General features: G+C 46.3%; 1 protein-coding gene across 2 annotated transcripts in view; it reads left to right on the top strand.

Moving 5' to 3' along the window:
• Positions 1 to 1,973: 1,973 nt before the first annotated feature.
• The window catches only part of LOC120848763 (carboxypeptidase D), a 38,731-nt gene continuing 24,198 nt past the window's right edge, over positions 1,974 to 16,506 (top strand). The window contains exon 1 of one of the 2 annotated variants that reach the window (XM_040220785.1): positions 1,974 to 2,005. The gene's annotated coding sequence lies outside the window, so the exon portion shown is untranslated. Of the gene's footprint in view, positions 2,006 to 2,296; positions 2,332 to 16,506 lie in introns of those variants that run through there. The other variant, XM_040220784.1, reaches the window with a different exon arrangement.

Genomic DNA, 16,506 nt, shown 5'->3' on the forward strand with positions numbered 1-16,506 from the left:
GGAGGCAGAGGAGAGGCACGGCAGGTTCGCTGGAAGGCAGGATAGCGACTGGCAGGAGGGGAAACAGCCAGGATGTATTGAATATCTAGGATTTTGGCTTGGAGTGATGCGGTGAGCCAGTAAGCGCTTGTCGAGGCTCGGGGTGCAGATGAATTTTTGTCAGTGGATGTCGGAAAGATTGCGGGAATTGCAGTCGACACCGGGAACACTGGCGGACGAGATTGTCAGCGGTTGTTGGGTAAACTGGCGTAAATTGCAGTTGACACCGGGAACGCTGGCAGGCGAGTTAAGGAGCAGTATGATTTGTAACCGCTGGGACAAGACGGCTAGTTGTTTCGCGTCACTCCAACAATCCATGAAGGGCAGAGGCGATTTATAGGATAATTTCTCGACTTCACTCTGGCCAGTCGTGGCAGTCACAGCAAGACTTTTAATAAGTTATGTCGCGTCACGACCTGGCCGGGGATGAGGCGGTAGCCATTTAGGTGGCTTGTAGTTGTCCAGCTTGCCTTGAGGCGTAAACGGTTTAAGCGGGTTTGCTCGCTGAGCTGCCGCCCCTCCGAGGACCGAGCAGTCCCTAGAGCTCGTAGACACGTGGACGGAACGGGACGCTGACGATTACATCGTGTACCACATGGTATATGTAGCCGTTTTGGAGCGCGGCTATGGAATATGGCCGTCCCGCCCACAGGGTTTGGATCCCTTCGCTTGCGCAAAGGGTGGACTAGGTTTACTCCATCGTTACCTGTTCAGAAGGAAACTCACGCGTTGAGCAACGCAGCTAGTGGTCTTGCCGCATCGCTTGCTCCGAGATGAGAAGGGCACCCGAGGTATAAAGACGCGAGCGTCGTGTCTTACTTCTAGGCTTACTCGGCGAGATACAAACGAGGAGGCTTGCCCGGTTCACATCGCTGACTTGAACGGATACTACCGTTGTCGCGATGGAGAAGACGTATAACATGAGGTTGCGGTAGGACGCAAGAAATCGCCTGTTCTTTGCCACCCAGGAGCGAGCTCTGGAATGCAGACTTGCTGAGTTAGCCGCATGGTACACGAACCCGTCGGCAAGCAATTAGGCGGTGGAGGTTATGGCCACTGCCACAGTCTGCGGCAGAGTACTTGTTCGTTGTGTGTTGTTTTAACACTTTATTCTGCGCAGAATAGCTTCTTGGAAAGACTGCCGTAGACGGCGTAACCCAGGAAGCCCACCGGGAGGGAAAACTGGCCATTCGTTTTACCAAGTGCTCAGGGTGGCTGATAGTTGTTCGGCCTGACGAACGGTTCAGGCGGGCAGTTCTAAGCCCGCTGTGACCTCTAAGCGGAACGGGACAAGTCCGTCTGCGTCGGCCGGACCAGCTTAGAGCAAGCCCCCTGCTGCCTCGCGGTGAGTGGGACAGCGAGTGACAGACAGGTCGGCATTGTCTGCCGGCTTCGCTAGCCACCACCACCTACGCCGCTTTCGGACGCTGCAACGTGGCCACTCCGGCAACAGCAACAGCGGCCGCCCATGAAACCCAGCGGCTCCCTGAGGCTCATGAAGTCCCCCGAAGTCCGGGCCTTGAGGGAGGGAGAGTGTGGGAGCCGGGGGTAAAAGACGAGGCAGAGGGCACGTGACAGGCGGTCGGCGGAGAAGACACGAGCTGGCGCGATACATTGCGTGCTGAGCGAGGCTGGTAGCTGGACAAGGAACGTCGAAGCCAAGCTGCCTGGCCTAGGCCTGGCCTGGCCCGTAACGAACCCCGGAGCGGTCCACCAGCGAGGTCTGGAGCAAGACCGGCGGAAACGGCGAGCCCGTGTCATATGACCTGGGCTATGACGATCCCGGGGTGGTTCCGCAGCGAGACTCGGGCATTGATAGCCCGGGACAGCCAGCCTACGCAGCGCTGGCGTGGGAAAGGCGATCCGCAGGCCTGGACACGGACCCCGACTGTGAGCTCTGATCGACGGGCGACAACAAGGGTCGACGGGCCCGGACTACCGGCTCTCGACGACCAGCAACCGAGAGGTACAGTAAACCCATTCGCTGTCTTCTCCTTGCAGTGTGTAACTCCCTGGGTGACGGGCGGAGCGCATACCGATCGGGTGGCGATTATCAGTATAGAGGGACCTCCCCCTTAAGAACCCCCACACCCTTTAAAAGCCCTAATCTTGGTTGGGACAAAGAAATGCCGTATCGATTCTTCTGTAATTGAGCTCTCGATACCTCGTGACAGAACTTGGTGAAAACCTGATAAGACTAACAAGCTGCATATAAAAGGCAGTTATTATCAGCTTCGTGTTAAGTCCCGCTGCCACCCGACTCTCGTTCGAGTTTGCTGCCTCTGCCGACAGGTAAGGTCACCTTGACAGCCAGCTTCCGAAGTGTTTATTAGCTACGAGGGCTATTGGTTTTCCGAACTGTGATGAACTGGGTAAAAAAAATGAGACGGACGAGAAATGTTTTAAGGTAGTTCAACGTTTAGTTACATATACTCCAGCTCCTACTCCGCATTATCACCCCGTAGATACCAGCGCTTATGATGACGTGGCACAAGCTTTTTATGCCCTCCTAATAAGAAGGGCATCAAAACCGTTCGTCGCCGCAGACGTGTAATGTGTATGGATCAAACCGCATAAAGCTTCTGGAAGAAAAGAAACAAAAAACTTCCATGGTCATGGGGATCAGGCAAAAACGTCTGTAACGACTGGTGGTCTCGTTGACCACGTGACAGAATGACTGAGAGCCCGGGCGGCAGCCTTTCTTGAGAAAGGCACCTGAAAGCATGTGCCACGTCATCGCAGGCGTCTAAAAGAGATGTCCATAAACTTCAGATTATCGGCACCAAAAATTTAGGAAAAAGAACAAAAGAGGCATTAACACGAGCTCGCGCCCTTCTAGTTTCGCCACAGTATAAACATTGCGAGTTATAGTAGCGCGAACTCCGCTAGGGCTCCGAAAACCAAATGACACCGCACTTCGGGAAAGTCGAAGCACGCGATCCGTTTTCTCCATTTGAAAGGAAGCAATGCTAAGGAGATTCATTCCGAGCTCGTGGCAGCGCATGGGAACAATGCCCCAGTTTTCGACACTCTGGTTAAATGGCGCGGACGCTTCCAGTCTAGCCAAACAAGCCTGAAAGCATTGCAAGGGGGACGACGACCAAATGATTACTGAAGTGGAGTCATTCCTGAACATTCATAAAGAGGAGCTCTATAACAGTGGCCCACCGCAGGTTGTCTATTGCTAAAAAAAAAGTGTGTGACATTGGGTGGCGAACATTTAGAGAAAGACCAAACTTCTACCCGAGTTTCAAAGTTGAATCTCTATACGTTTATGACAATAAACGTCCCTCGTACATCTGCGGTGTGATTACGTGGAAAAGTAGCTATAGCAGGTATCTAAATCTTCTGCAAATTAAGACATTGTTCATCAGTCATAATTTCCTTACCAGTTTATCGGAATAGTAAAAAAAAAAGAAAACAAATCATGTCAAATAACCCCTGAGACTGTGGTGGAGTAAATTGGAAACTTTTTAGTAGAAGAAACAGACACAAAAAGGGACGTTTCAAACCCAGCTAACTGGTTTATTTATCGACCCATCCTATATATATCCACGAAAACAAATCTCGTACAATGCAAAGCATGCATCACAGAAAGTTGGCGATTCTAAGCTAGTGGCTTGGTCCATACAGCCAAGGCTATTGAACGCAGTGGAAGGCGTGTAAGAAACGTAAGAAGTTCAATGATTTTTATTTCGAAGAATGGCATTTCTGTTCTATTGTTGCACATCAACGTGCAATAGTCTGGAAAACCCAACATTATTACAATTTCTGTTTTTAAGGTGTACGTTGAGGGAGTTTTTTTAAATATTTGAGGCTAATCTTCAAAGCTTCTTTGTCCAACATTTCAATCGCACTTTCTTACGACTTCCGATGCGCTAAAGTTGTTCTTACTCTATGCAAGAGGTTTAAAATAATGGAGTGCATGGTATCAAAATCGGCATGTAATTATTTGAAAAATATTAACCTTCCTTACAAGAACAAACATGGTTTAAACAAAGCGCTTCAAGAGTCTCGCATTTAAGTAAGTGTATTCATAATTTTTCCGATTGCATTAATACCTATGAGACAAACTGAAGCAATATTTCTCGATATATGTTAGGTGCTTTTGATAGAATTCCTTATAGTAGTCTAATTCAGAAACTTCAGATGAGTTACTTCAGAATTGTTTAATTGAATAAAAAAGCGATTGTCTGACATGTATAGCGCTGTTCCAACGCCGGTATTATGGGGTGTTCCACGAGGTTATGTTTCGGGTACCGACTTCTTTATAACTTATATAGGAGGCACATACCCTTCGCCATCAAAGATTATATTACAGTCCAACTATTTCTTGATGCCTGCCAAGAGGATGACCCGAAGCACTAATTCAACGACACGTTGTCATTTATTAACTGTCATCATCTTCCACCGCAACTTACATACGACTCTCCTGCGCACCTTCTGCGACGGCCTTTTATAAGCGGCGGTGCGGTGCTCGCGAAGCACACTTCTCCGTTTCGCAGTGGAGATGGTCAAAAATGGTTTGACATGCGGGCAACCTGGTCGAACGCTTTTCGCCATTAGAATTCCCTTAACATACATGTGATCACGATATGATATAAGGTACATATATCGAACTGAATCGTGGTGCCGTGAATGGGGCACCACGACCGAAACCGTAATACCTAAGATAACAAATAAAAACACAAGAATGTGTTAGTTTATGTGCACAGCGTCAACAGACTTTGTCATTGTTGAAAAGTGAATGATTATAAATATCTACGCGTAACGACTGAAAATAATTTAAAAGATAAAAACCACGTCAACATCTTTTGTTTTCCTAAAAAAACTAGGGTATTTAAAAATTGTAGGCAGACAACAATAAGTGTGAAGCCTGTAGTTCATAACGCAGACAGACGACTGGTAAGAAAAAATGAAAGTGTGATAAGAACCCCACAAAAAAAAAACAGATTTAGAAATTAGAAAAAAATAGAGAGATACGTCTTGGACTCTAGGCAAACAGGCTGTTTCACGAAACGCGGACCAAATCGTTACCGTGAAAATTACATATCTCACTTAAAAATGTTGATGCCGTAATGTTATCTCCCAAATGGTATGTTTAGCAAAATATATTGTTTTGTATAATTAGTTTCGTCATTAATTTTAAGTAACTACCTTTTTAATTTGTAAATTTCAAGCCATGGTTTCATTAGAAATCTTGTGTACGTCATCGAAAACCACCAAATTAGTGCTTTGTAGAGATAACTAAAACACGCGCAACCTTTCACGGCGTTAGAAAAAAAAAATTGGAGGCGTGTCTAGGTTTCGGTTTCCCATCGCGCCCATCTCCGCACCAGGGGTGCTGCCACTAGTGGACAAAGCGCGCAACCACAGCCTTGCCTCCCCGTAGGAGATAAGGAAGAGCATGCGCTCGCCGGTGTATTGAAACGACGTGCTGCTCGAGCATATGGCCTTTCGAATGGCATTGCAAGAAATAACCAGTAAATCAATCAAGCTTTATTTTCTGAAACCTCTGGAGGGAAATCCAGACAAAAAGCTGTTACAAATACCTTGACTAAGTCTGGATTCCCTATTACATAGGCAACAGCAACAAATCATACATTATATACGTTACGTACATACATACATACATACACACGTTGCATGCGTTACATACATACTTTACATACATACGTTACATACATATGTTACATACATACGTTACATACGTTACATACATACGTTACATTTCATTTCATTTATTGTTGCTCAAAGACATCCTTTCGGACGTATTACATGAGCAAGGATTTGGGAAAAAATCATACAAAGCACAATACATATAAAACTTTGGGTACAAAAACTATCTAACCCGAGGATTCGGGGGAAAAAAATCATACAAAAGCATAATACATATAAAACTTGGTGTTCAAAAACAATCAAAAAAGAAAGAACAACATCAGAGGGACCCTTGATTGGCTCAAGTAATGTACACAATGCCAAGAGCATTCAAACCGAAAACAGATTATCATCTTGGAAACCTAATTCACCAATAATTCCCTACATTTTTTTTCTAAACAACAACTCGTCAGGTTCAATTGCCACAAAGTCTGGGAGTGCGTTCCAATCTGAAATGCACAAAACTAACGGAGATGAGAAGAATAGATTAGTGCGTGATGCAAAAGGTTCCACTTTCTGGGTGTTATCACATCGGGCCGAAGTATGGGTTGCAGGCCTACAGAAATTGTGTCTGAAAGTAGAGTCACTGTAATAAATTCTATGAAAAAAGCACAAGCGTGAGATTTTCCTTCTTATCTCCAAACACGACAGACCCACATTTTGTTTTAAACTCGTGGCACTGGTTTGATAAGAGTAATTTCCAGAAATAAAACGGGCGGCTTTACTTTGCAAGGCCTCAAGATTTTTAACAAGGTAATTTTGGTGCGGCTCCAGATTATATTTGCATATTCTAGTTTTGGTAAAGTTATAGTTTTATAGGCAAGCAGGCGTGTTTCTTGGGGTGCCTGGTACAGCGTACGCCTTAGAAAACCGAGTTTTCTAGATGCGCTTAATATGATGTGATTAATGTGCTCGTTCCAAGTTAAGCTGGATGTGAAATGGACACCTAGATATTTATACGACATGGCAATTTCTAGTTCGAGAGAGAGGGGGCTGTACTGGGTTAATATCACATTAGTTTTATTGGTAACTCTCATTAGCCGGCATTTCCTGATGTTAATGTTAAGCTGCTATTTTAAGCACCAATTACTAATTTTGTCAAGGTCAATTTGCAGAGCACAACTGTCATTTGTACTAGTTATTTTTCGATATAAAACACAATCGTCTGCAAACAACCTGATTGTTGATGATAAGGTGGATGGAAGATCATTGATATAAATTAAAAACAAGAGGGCACCAATTACGCTACCTTGAGGAACGCCTGATGTCACGGGAAGTTTTGAGGAAAGGGTATCGTTTAACTTTACTGATTGGGTTCCACCGCGCAAAAACGCTGCAATCCATTCCACGATAGATCGGTCTATTTGAAGATGGGACAACTTTAAAAGTAGGCGACAATGGGGAACTGTATCAAATGCCTTTTCAAAGTCGATGAAGATAACATCAGTCTGGGTGCCAGCATGAGTGTTAAAGAGCAAATCTGTGATGAACTCAAATAGTTGAGTGTTGCATGAGTGGTATTGTCTAAAGCCGTGCTGATTCGAAAAAAGAAAGTCATTGGGGTGAAGGTTGGACATAATAGCTGTAAAAATGACGTGTTCCATAACCTTGCACGAAACGCCAGTGAAGGAGATAGGCCGATAATTGGAAGGGTCAGACTTTATGCCAGATTTGAAGATTGGTTTGACGATAGGGAAACCCCAGTCAGTTGGAACAGTGCCAGTATCGAGACTTTGCTGAAATGGCAAAGATAAAAGAACAGAGGCCGAGTGGTTTAACATTTTTAGTATCTTTGAAGATATGGCTTCATCGCCGGCGGCGCAGTGAGACGGTAGTTTATCAATAAGTTTAGCAATACCGTTACTTCTGAATAAAATGGGAGACATGGGTGCAAATTGAGACTCCGGTGGCGAAGGAAGCGGGAATAATTCTTGAGTGAATATCGTCGAGAAAAAGCTATTCAGCATGTGACCCGCGTCGCTATCGGACAGGCAGTCACCCTCTTGGTTTGTGAACAACAAATTACTTCGAGTTTCACTAGGATTTAATACTTTCCAGAACTTACGAGGATCGTTTCTTAACATATGTGTCAGTTTGACTCCGAAAAACTCCTTTTTTGCTTTTATAATTTCCTTCTTTATATTTTTTGACGAAAGACTATGTGCGAGCCAATCATCGTCTCTGTTAGTTCTTTTTGCTTTTTGAAACAACCTCTTCTTTTTGTTCAACATACATTTGAGGGAATTTGTGAACCAGGGTGAGAGATGGTTGGATGCGATATTAATTTTAGAAATGTTTGTTTACACCAAATTCCAAATTTCGCGTTTGAATAGGGTCCTATTTTCTTCAACGGAGCGATCATGATAATGAGGCAAAAATTCTTCTGAAAATACGTTTAGCGAGATATTCATAACTTCCATATTTGCCCGAGCGTAGCTAAATATTGTCTTGCGATAGTTTGCTCGGTTTTCGGAGGTAAAGGTAGTTTCAACGTGAATAATCGCATGATCACTGATGAAATCTAGGACATTTATTGTGCTTACTTAATCAGGTTTGTTAACAAAAAATAGGTCTAAGACCGCATTCCCTCGGATAGGGGTGGTAACCAGTTGGTGCAGCCCGAAACAGTTAGCCAAGGCAAGAAAATCATTGCAGTGACCCGGATTTGCACACTGAAATGAGGGACTAAGCGTCGCCCAGTCTACACCAGGAAAATTGAAGTCGCCTGCTAATATTATGTCGTCGTTTGGGTTAGCTTCCGTTATGTGCCCCAGACAACTATACATGGCATCATGAAATTCGCTGGGGTTTGTGTTCGGCGGACGATAACTTGCGCCGATTAAAATTTTACAAAAGCCCAGCTGCAAACGTATCCACAACGTTTCAAGAAGCGTGTCATAAGTTATTAACGTACATTTTAAATTAGCTTCAACTGCAATGAGTATACCACCGCCCCTTGCATTTGGGCGGTCTTTACGGTATATGTTGTATGATTTGTTCACTGTTAACTCTTTGTTGTCTACGCTTGACGTCAACCAAGTTTCAGTTCCAATAATCATGTCAGGTTTGCGAGAGGCGGTAATGTACTCAAATTCATCTTGCTTTGAAAGTAAACTACTAAACTACGGAAATTCAAAACAAAAAAGGACAATGTTGGATTAACAGAACGTTGACGTACATTCCGGTTTCGTCAGACGTTTGCATGGACAACTTCAGGTGGTCTTTGAACAGGTGTGACAGTTTCGGTAGCATAGTTATACACATACGTTTCATTACCAACATGCAGTTTATCGAACGAAAGTTTGTACCTAATATGTTCATCCCTAAAACGGGCGGCAAAATCCAGCAATTTATTTCTTTCGAAACTTACTCTCGGCAAAACATCCTCCGAAACCCATACCCTCGGCGATACGTTTTTTAATTTGAGAGCGTTTCGGAGAACGTTATCTTTGGCTTTGAAGCTGAGAAAGCGGACGATTATTAGACGGTTTGAACCTAGACGCTTTGGCCCCAGTCGATGGGCTCCTTTTATTTCGCCAACGTTAGGCGTCATTTTTTTTTTTTTTTTTTTGATAAAGGTGGACACCACTTTTTTTTGTGTCACTCCAGGTTTCGTTTTCACGTTCCGGCAAACCGCCAAAGATTAGATTGTTTCTGCGCATCTGCCCATTCATGTCATCCAGAGAGTTCCTTAGCCCAGAAAGTTGTTCATGCGCACTCGCAGATTCCCGCTCCACAATACCAAGTGTTTCGGTGACGTTAACCAGGTTTCCCTTTATTTGGCCGATTTCTGCAACTCTGACTTCCGCGCTGGACACACGAGAGCTCACGTCTGCAATACCTTTATTGGTTTTGTTTAATTTGGATACGTTTTCCCTCTGGTTTTGATTGCTACTTGCTATCAGACTATCAATGGATTCTTGCAGTTTATCTATTTTCTCAGCGTTAGTGGGACCTGGGTTTAGCTCAACGTCACCTGCTGAAGAAAGTAGTAAAAAACGTACAGTCAGGACAGCGAGAAGTTTGAAATGACTAAATGCTCCCAAACCAGAAATGTTGAACTGTTTTGGTGATAAATGGAGAGTCTTTCTTTTCGAGCAGGGCGAGAACCTTCCGACTCGTATTCGGTACGTCACAATATCACCACCCATTTATACACTCGGATGGGATTTCCAGCCAAAGTAACTAAAAAAAAATACGGCAAGGACTAAGGAATTACTCAAGTGTACACACCTGTGAAAGATTCGCGACACGTTTAGTGCACTGGCAAAGCTTGACTGCAAATCCCGAGGCGGCAGTCCTGCCGATCCCTTTTGTTGCCTTCTGACGAGGTGACGAGGTGGTGACGTGGCTTCGGCTGACGAGATGAAGATAGAGATTGTTGTTCCAAGCTCTGATGACGTCCCTTAGGATCGTGGTGGCACGTGGCAAACAAAAACGTTGCTCAGCCGGCAACAGACGATGCTCGCTCAAGGGTGGGTGATGCTCCTGTGAAAGATTCGCGACACGTTTAGTGCACTGGCAAAGCTTGGCTGCAAATCCAAATCCAATACATACGTTACATACATATGTTACATACATGCATACATACATACATATATACATACATGCATGCATGCATGCATGCATACATGCATACATACATACATACATTAGTTTACTGCATAATGAACTAGTATATGATTTATCCTGGCCCGTAGAGGAAAGTGTGTGCTTGTGGGCGAGACACTGTTGCAATGGGTAATACGTTATTACTATTAAACAATACAAAACGAAGTACCGGCATGCTTTCGGCCTAAAGAAAGAAAAAAACACTTTTGTTGTGTTACAAAACTCAACATGTCACGGACTCCAACTTTGTAATATTGAAAATTACAAGATATGGAAATAAATACGTGACAAAATATACACATCTCGAAGAATTCACAGCCACAAAGAACGTACTCTATAAAAACAGTTCATGAAGCTGATACGCTCTTTTACATTAAAAATGCAAACGGAGGTCGTTTTACTTATTGTGCGTATGTTATATTGTTTGTAAAACATTTGTTTATTAAGAATGGTATATTATTCACAACTCTAACTGTCCATAGGTGGCGCCACTCGAATTCCAAAATGGTTGTTATAGTGAAGGTCGGAGATGCGTGCTGGGATGTACCTGTTGCTGAGCATCTCTAATGTGCTGAATTCACTGAGTGACACAAATTGTTCACGTTTTTAAGAGGAAGCTTGGGTGTTATGCGCGCAGCTCACCTCTTTATTCTGGAGAACAAAATGGTGTTTAGCGTAATAATGATGCTAGGAGGCACGTTTTAATTCAGGAACGAAACAGAAACGCACTTCTATTTTGGTTTTAATTTCTTGATATACCTGTTAATTTCAGTTCCTCTCCTAACTCGAGATGTGTCTCACAACGTAATTACTGAGCTGAAGAAATTGCTCGCGGAAACTTTATTTCTTTATATAATCAGAGTTGAATCAGAGCTCCACGCTCTGATTCAACAACACAATCTCACTTTACTTACTGATTCATCGACACCCCCCCCCCCCCCCCCCCTTTATTGACACCAGCGTTCCACAAGACGTGTGCCCAGATCTTACCATGTACCGTGGCACTAAACCCTGCACCTGACAGAACCTTGAGGAACAGCTCGGCAGTGACCATTCGATTCTTGAAATTTGTATCCACAGTAAAGACTTCACAGGGGAAGCACGCCACATCCGTATCACAGACTGGCCTGCCTTTCGCGCATCGTCCTCCTCTTGTACCTCCTCCGACACACTTACCGATTGTGTGCAGACACTGCAAACCCGGCTAGACCAACACACGCGCACCCTTACTACCACTCCAGATGCACCGGGTATAGACTCCCACCTACTCCATCTATCGGAAGCACGTCGAAGCCAAACCAAACGGTGGCGACGTCAACGCCACAACAAGAAGCTAAAACTACGCATTGCCCAGCTTATTGTTGATGCTGCAGTCTATGCTGCCAACCTTACTGGTGAAAACTGGCACGCGCTATGTGACAAGCTCAATGACACTCTCGGTACCGCACGAACATGGTCCCTACTCCCTGATATCATACAGCCTGGTCAAGCCAAATCGGACAAGGCCAATGGCATTCATAAACTTCTCCGCGCCACTAACCTAACAGACAGCCAATGCCTCACACAGCTACAACGTTACCTTCCCCCTCCTGACGCTCCACGTTACGTGGACTTCGTGGGTACCCCCAACACGCTCTCTTATCTTAACGCGCTGATCGCAGCCATTAAGATTTGCGCTGCACTCACCGACATACGCCGTCACACATCCCCTGGTCCTCACCAGATCCGCTACTCCCTTCTCTACAACCTCTCTGATTCGCAAACTACGCAGCTTACAACCTACTTGAACGAGGTGTGGGAGTCGGGTACCCTTCCCAAGCAGTGGAAGGAAGCAACAGTGGTTCTGATACCCGAGCCTGGCAAACCCCTCTCCTTGGAGAACTTGCGCCCGATTTCACTTACCTCGTGTCTGGGTAAACTGCTTGAGAAGGTTTTACAGCTTCGCCTCCACAAATTCCTTGCGGACAAATCCGCTCTTCCTGACACCCTTTATGGCTACCTTAGTGGCATTTCTACCCCGGACGCACTGCTTCGTCTCCAACATGATGTTTTAGACTCGCCGAGCACTGCCCAATATCGCGCCGTTCTTGCCGCAAACTTTAAACGGGCTTTTGACAACCTCTCACACGACCTGGTCCTTGAACAGTTGGCAGCCACTGGCTGCGGAGTGAAAGTGTACAATTACGTACGCGATTTCCTCTGTGACCGACCTGCCAGCCTCGTCCATGGTCACCTTCGCTCTCCTTCCGCGCCAGTGGCAAACCGTGGCACACCGCAAGGCTCTGTACTTTCTCGGCTCCTGTTTAACTTTGCCATGGGAGGTCTTCCTCCCCTTCTGGATTAGATATCGAATGTCAGATATGCAATTTACGCAGATGGCATTACTGTCTGGGTAACGAGAGGCTCCCTCGCACACATAGAGACTCAGTTACAAGAAGCTGCTGATACCATCGAGCACTAGCCCGGCGTGGAGGCCTCACCTGTTCCCCCACGAAGTCAGAATTACTAGTCTGACCAAACACGTTCGCGGACAAACCAACGTCCCCATTACCATCACATTAGACGACAAACCCATCCCGCGTAAATTGGCCATACGGGTGCTTGGCTTTGTGTTATAACCCTACGCTAAAGCAACTCAAACCCTTCATCAACTCACCGAGCAGTGCAACCAAATGATGCACATGGTTTGCCGCGTCTCAAATCGTCGACATGGCCCTAAAGAGGCGGACGCCCTACGCCTTGTCCAGGCCTTGATACACACTCGCTTTACCTACCACCTTCCTTACCACAATCTCACCCACACCGAACACACTCGTATGTCTGTATTGCTGCGGAAGGCGCAGAAACTTGCGCTCGGCCTCCCCGTTCGCACAGCCACCGTTTGCCTCGAGAGGCTTCTGTTTCCAGAGGTTTGCCTCTGGAGGAGCTCATTAAAGCTCATCGGGCTGCCCAGTTGACGCGTTTGCGCTCCAGGGCTCAGCGGCGGGCACTCCTTGCCACCCCTGGTTTTCCAACCTGTCCCGCTTCCCTGGCAGCTGAGGGTCTCTCCCCCGCTGCGCGTGTCAGACTCACTGTGGCTCCCATCCCCCGTTATATGAACCCTACCCAACACTCGGCTCGGCGCGACCATCGCTCGGGCTACCTTGGACGCGAGTATCCGGTGGGCTGCGATACCGTTCGTGCCCTCTTCACGGACGCCAGCTCACAGGGTGTGCGCGGGGGTATTACGGCCGTCGTGGACCCTGATTTCAGAACAGTCCACGCGGCTACTGAGCGTAGTCTTACCCCCGTGTCCATCCTGGAAGAACCAGCGGTCGCCAGGGCAATCCTTTCTACCTCATGTCTCTCCTCCTCCATCCCCATTAACATTCTCACTGATTCGCAGACGGCCTGGCAGTCTGTCAGCACTTCCTATATAACACCCTACATCTTTCCACTGCATCTTTACTCGACCCGTTCCTGTCCTCCACCTCCCACACTTTCCAGCTGGTCTGGGCGCCTGGACACGCAGTCGTCTCCAGTAATGAGCGCGCTCATGCGCTCTCCCGAAACCTCTCACACCGGGCGCTTGGGGAAGACTTTGTAAGCATCCAACCAGTCCCTTACTCCTACAGCACTCACCTTGCGGAGCTACGCCTCGCTCGGCAACATTATCCTCCTCCTCACCCTTCCCTTACTCGCAGAGACGCCGTCCTGTGGCGACAACTGCAAACTAACTCTTTCCCGACCCCCATCCTCTACTCTTACCTCTACCCGTCTCTCAGCCCGCCTCAGTGCCCGCACTGCGGCGACCGTCCGAACCTTATTCACATGGTCTGGCAGTGCCAGCTTATTCCCGCCATCTTACCCAATTCCAATCGCACCTCCACCTCCTGGGAGGAGCGGCTGACCGATGACACGGCCACTGGCCAGCAATCGCTGGCGGACCGCGCCTAGGCGGTCGCCACCACGTATGGGGCCCCGGACTAGGGGCCCCATACGGGTTAACCCTTGGTCCCATACGGGACCAAGGGTTAACCACACGTCGCTACAATAAAGTTTATTCACTCACTCATCAGCACTGATATTTTTGTGTTTTGACTTTTTTTCTTTCGTTCAGATAATGGTCATGAAATGTAATGGACTGAAGATCCTCTCATTGGTTTTGGGCATTTAAATCATTAATTGATTTACCATTATTAAACAAAAAATAACATAATCAATCCAATTTAAGCAAAACATCGCCACGGGTGAGGAGTTTAGATTATGTTCGCAAAACGTATAAATTAAGAAGCGCTGTCCTTACAGCAAAACCCCCAAAACAAAATTCGAGTCAGACAACAGAAGTGTGTGTTTTTGAGCAACGTGTGGTGCATAGAACCTTATCGTCCTATGCACCACACGTTGCTCAAACGGGACTTTGGTCACGTACTATTAAGTACCTTTTGTTCCTGCCACCCCATTTCAAAACGGCTAATAAATGAAATGAAATGAAATGAAATATACATCCAGTGTTTATGTCTATATCGATAACAATGTCAGATCTTTTTCACATGCTAAAAGAAAAACAAAACTACACCTTTTTGTAAAGACTATCATGGCTAAAAGGTTATTTTTTTATTGTGGCGTTTATTGGGGGTTTGGATTAATAAGAATAAAATTTATATATTTTAATACGCAGTTTTTAACACTCTATTATAATTCGTTGCTTATTGTTATGAATGGCAGACGATGAGGAATAAATAAACGAACTGAACTAAAGATTTAATGGGCGAACTTCTGCCAGAAACGAAAGAAAGAACACACGTCTAGAAAGCACCAGGGAGCTTCGACGTCGCCACCATAATTTTTATACCGCTTACCTTAAAAATTACCTTGGCGCGCGCATCACCCGTTAGGGCTGTAACGAGTGGGTCGTCGTCCCGGTAGCAAAGCCGACTGTCGGACCATCTCCGGGCGCGACGGGAACAGGAAACTCGAAGGAGCAGGGGTTTCCCGATATGTATGTACACTGTTTAATAATGTATTTACAGCATCAAGAAGTCAGAGAGAACAATTTGGAAAGAATTGGCTTGCTTCGTATGTTTATACAGCCTTGATGTTGGTACGCCTCAACGGGTGACCGGTCGCATAGCTGTAGATGAGAATTTTAAGCAGTGCAGTACAACTGCTAACCTGGGGTTGTTTACGTGCATCACGCAGTAAAGACGCGTGCCGGTACGAAACTCATCCAGATCGAAACGGGCGGGGGCGGTGGGGATCGAGCCCAGGAGGTTTCCAGCGCAAGCTTCCGCTCCACGCTCCAAGCTGAGACGCGTTTGCCCACTCGGCCACCGGTTCCCCAACAATTTGAAGACGCTGTTGGAGCCGCCGAGCCCAGCTTTGCTGCTTGAGGAAAGTCTAGGTGTCGTGATGTCAGCCCTTTTGATGACGATATTTGAACATTGCTGCCGGAGGGAAGTCGAGGTCTCGAGATGTCAGCCCTTTGACGACGATAATCGCCCATCATTAAAGGCTTCCATTGGCCGTTAATAACAAGGCTTAGAAATTAACTTAAAACCTACCATGACGGCGCTGTCTCAGAGCGAACTGGAAAGGTACCAATACGGTTCTCACTAACGGGTCTCTAGAGTTGGTGAGGATATGTATTGGACATTGCGGAACAACTTCAGCCACGGTCAAACAAGCCGAACGTAATTTGCTCTGCGATCATGAGTTACCACAGCATGAAACCGTGGCTTTAAAACAGTTTGAAGATAGAAAACGGAGAATGCTCAGTGAGGTAAAAGGAAAACAGGCAGGCTACGGACAACGATGAATCTCCTTTGGCGAGAGTGTGTGAACGGGACGTGAAGAGCTGCACCGCCGAATCCCATAACGCAATTAACTCATCAAACGAAGAATTATCCCCTCGGGATTCACCAACGAGAGTGTGTGAACGTGACGCGCAGAATTGTATTCCCGAATCCACTAACATACCTGACGTCATCTCGCAACCTGACGTCATCCCGACAGCTCTACGGCCAGCGCAAGAGAAGAAGGGAGGGAGTCACTCCCCACTCAAAGGAGCTCTTTTTGTGTTTCCGAGACGTTGCTATTCTCCCTCTACAAAATTATAGAAGATTAACCCGTCACTCAAAATTCACACAAAAGCGGCTTTGCGGTTAGTTCGGGTGGCCGTATCCCTGGCGTGCTTCGACTGCTTCGGTGGCTGGAACG

The sequence above is a fragment of the Ixodes scapularis genome, unplaced genomic scaffold (genome assembly GCF_016920785.2).
Source record: "Ixodes scapularis isolate PalLabHiFi unplaced genomic scaffold, ASM1692078v2 PGA_scaffold1__304_contigs__length_218370807, whole genome shotgun sequence".
Lineage (NCBI taxonomy): Eukaryota > Metazoa > Arthropoda > Arachnida > Ixodida > Ixodidae > Ixodes > Ixodes scapularis.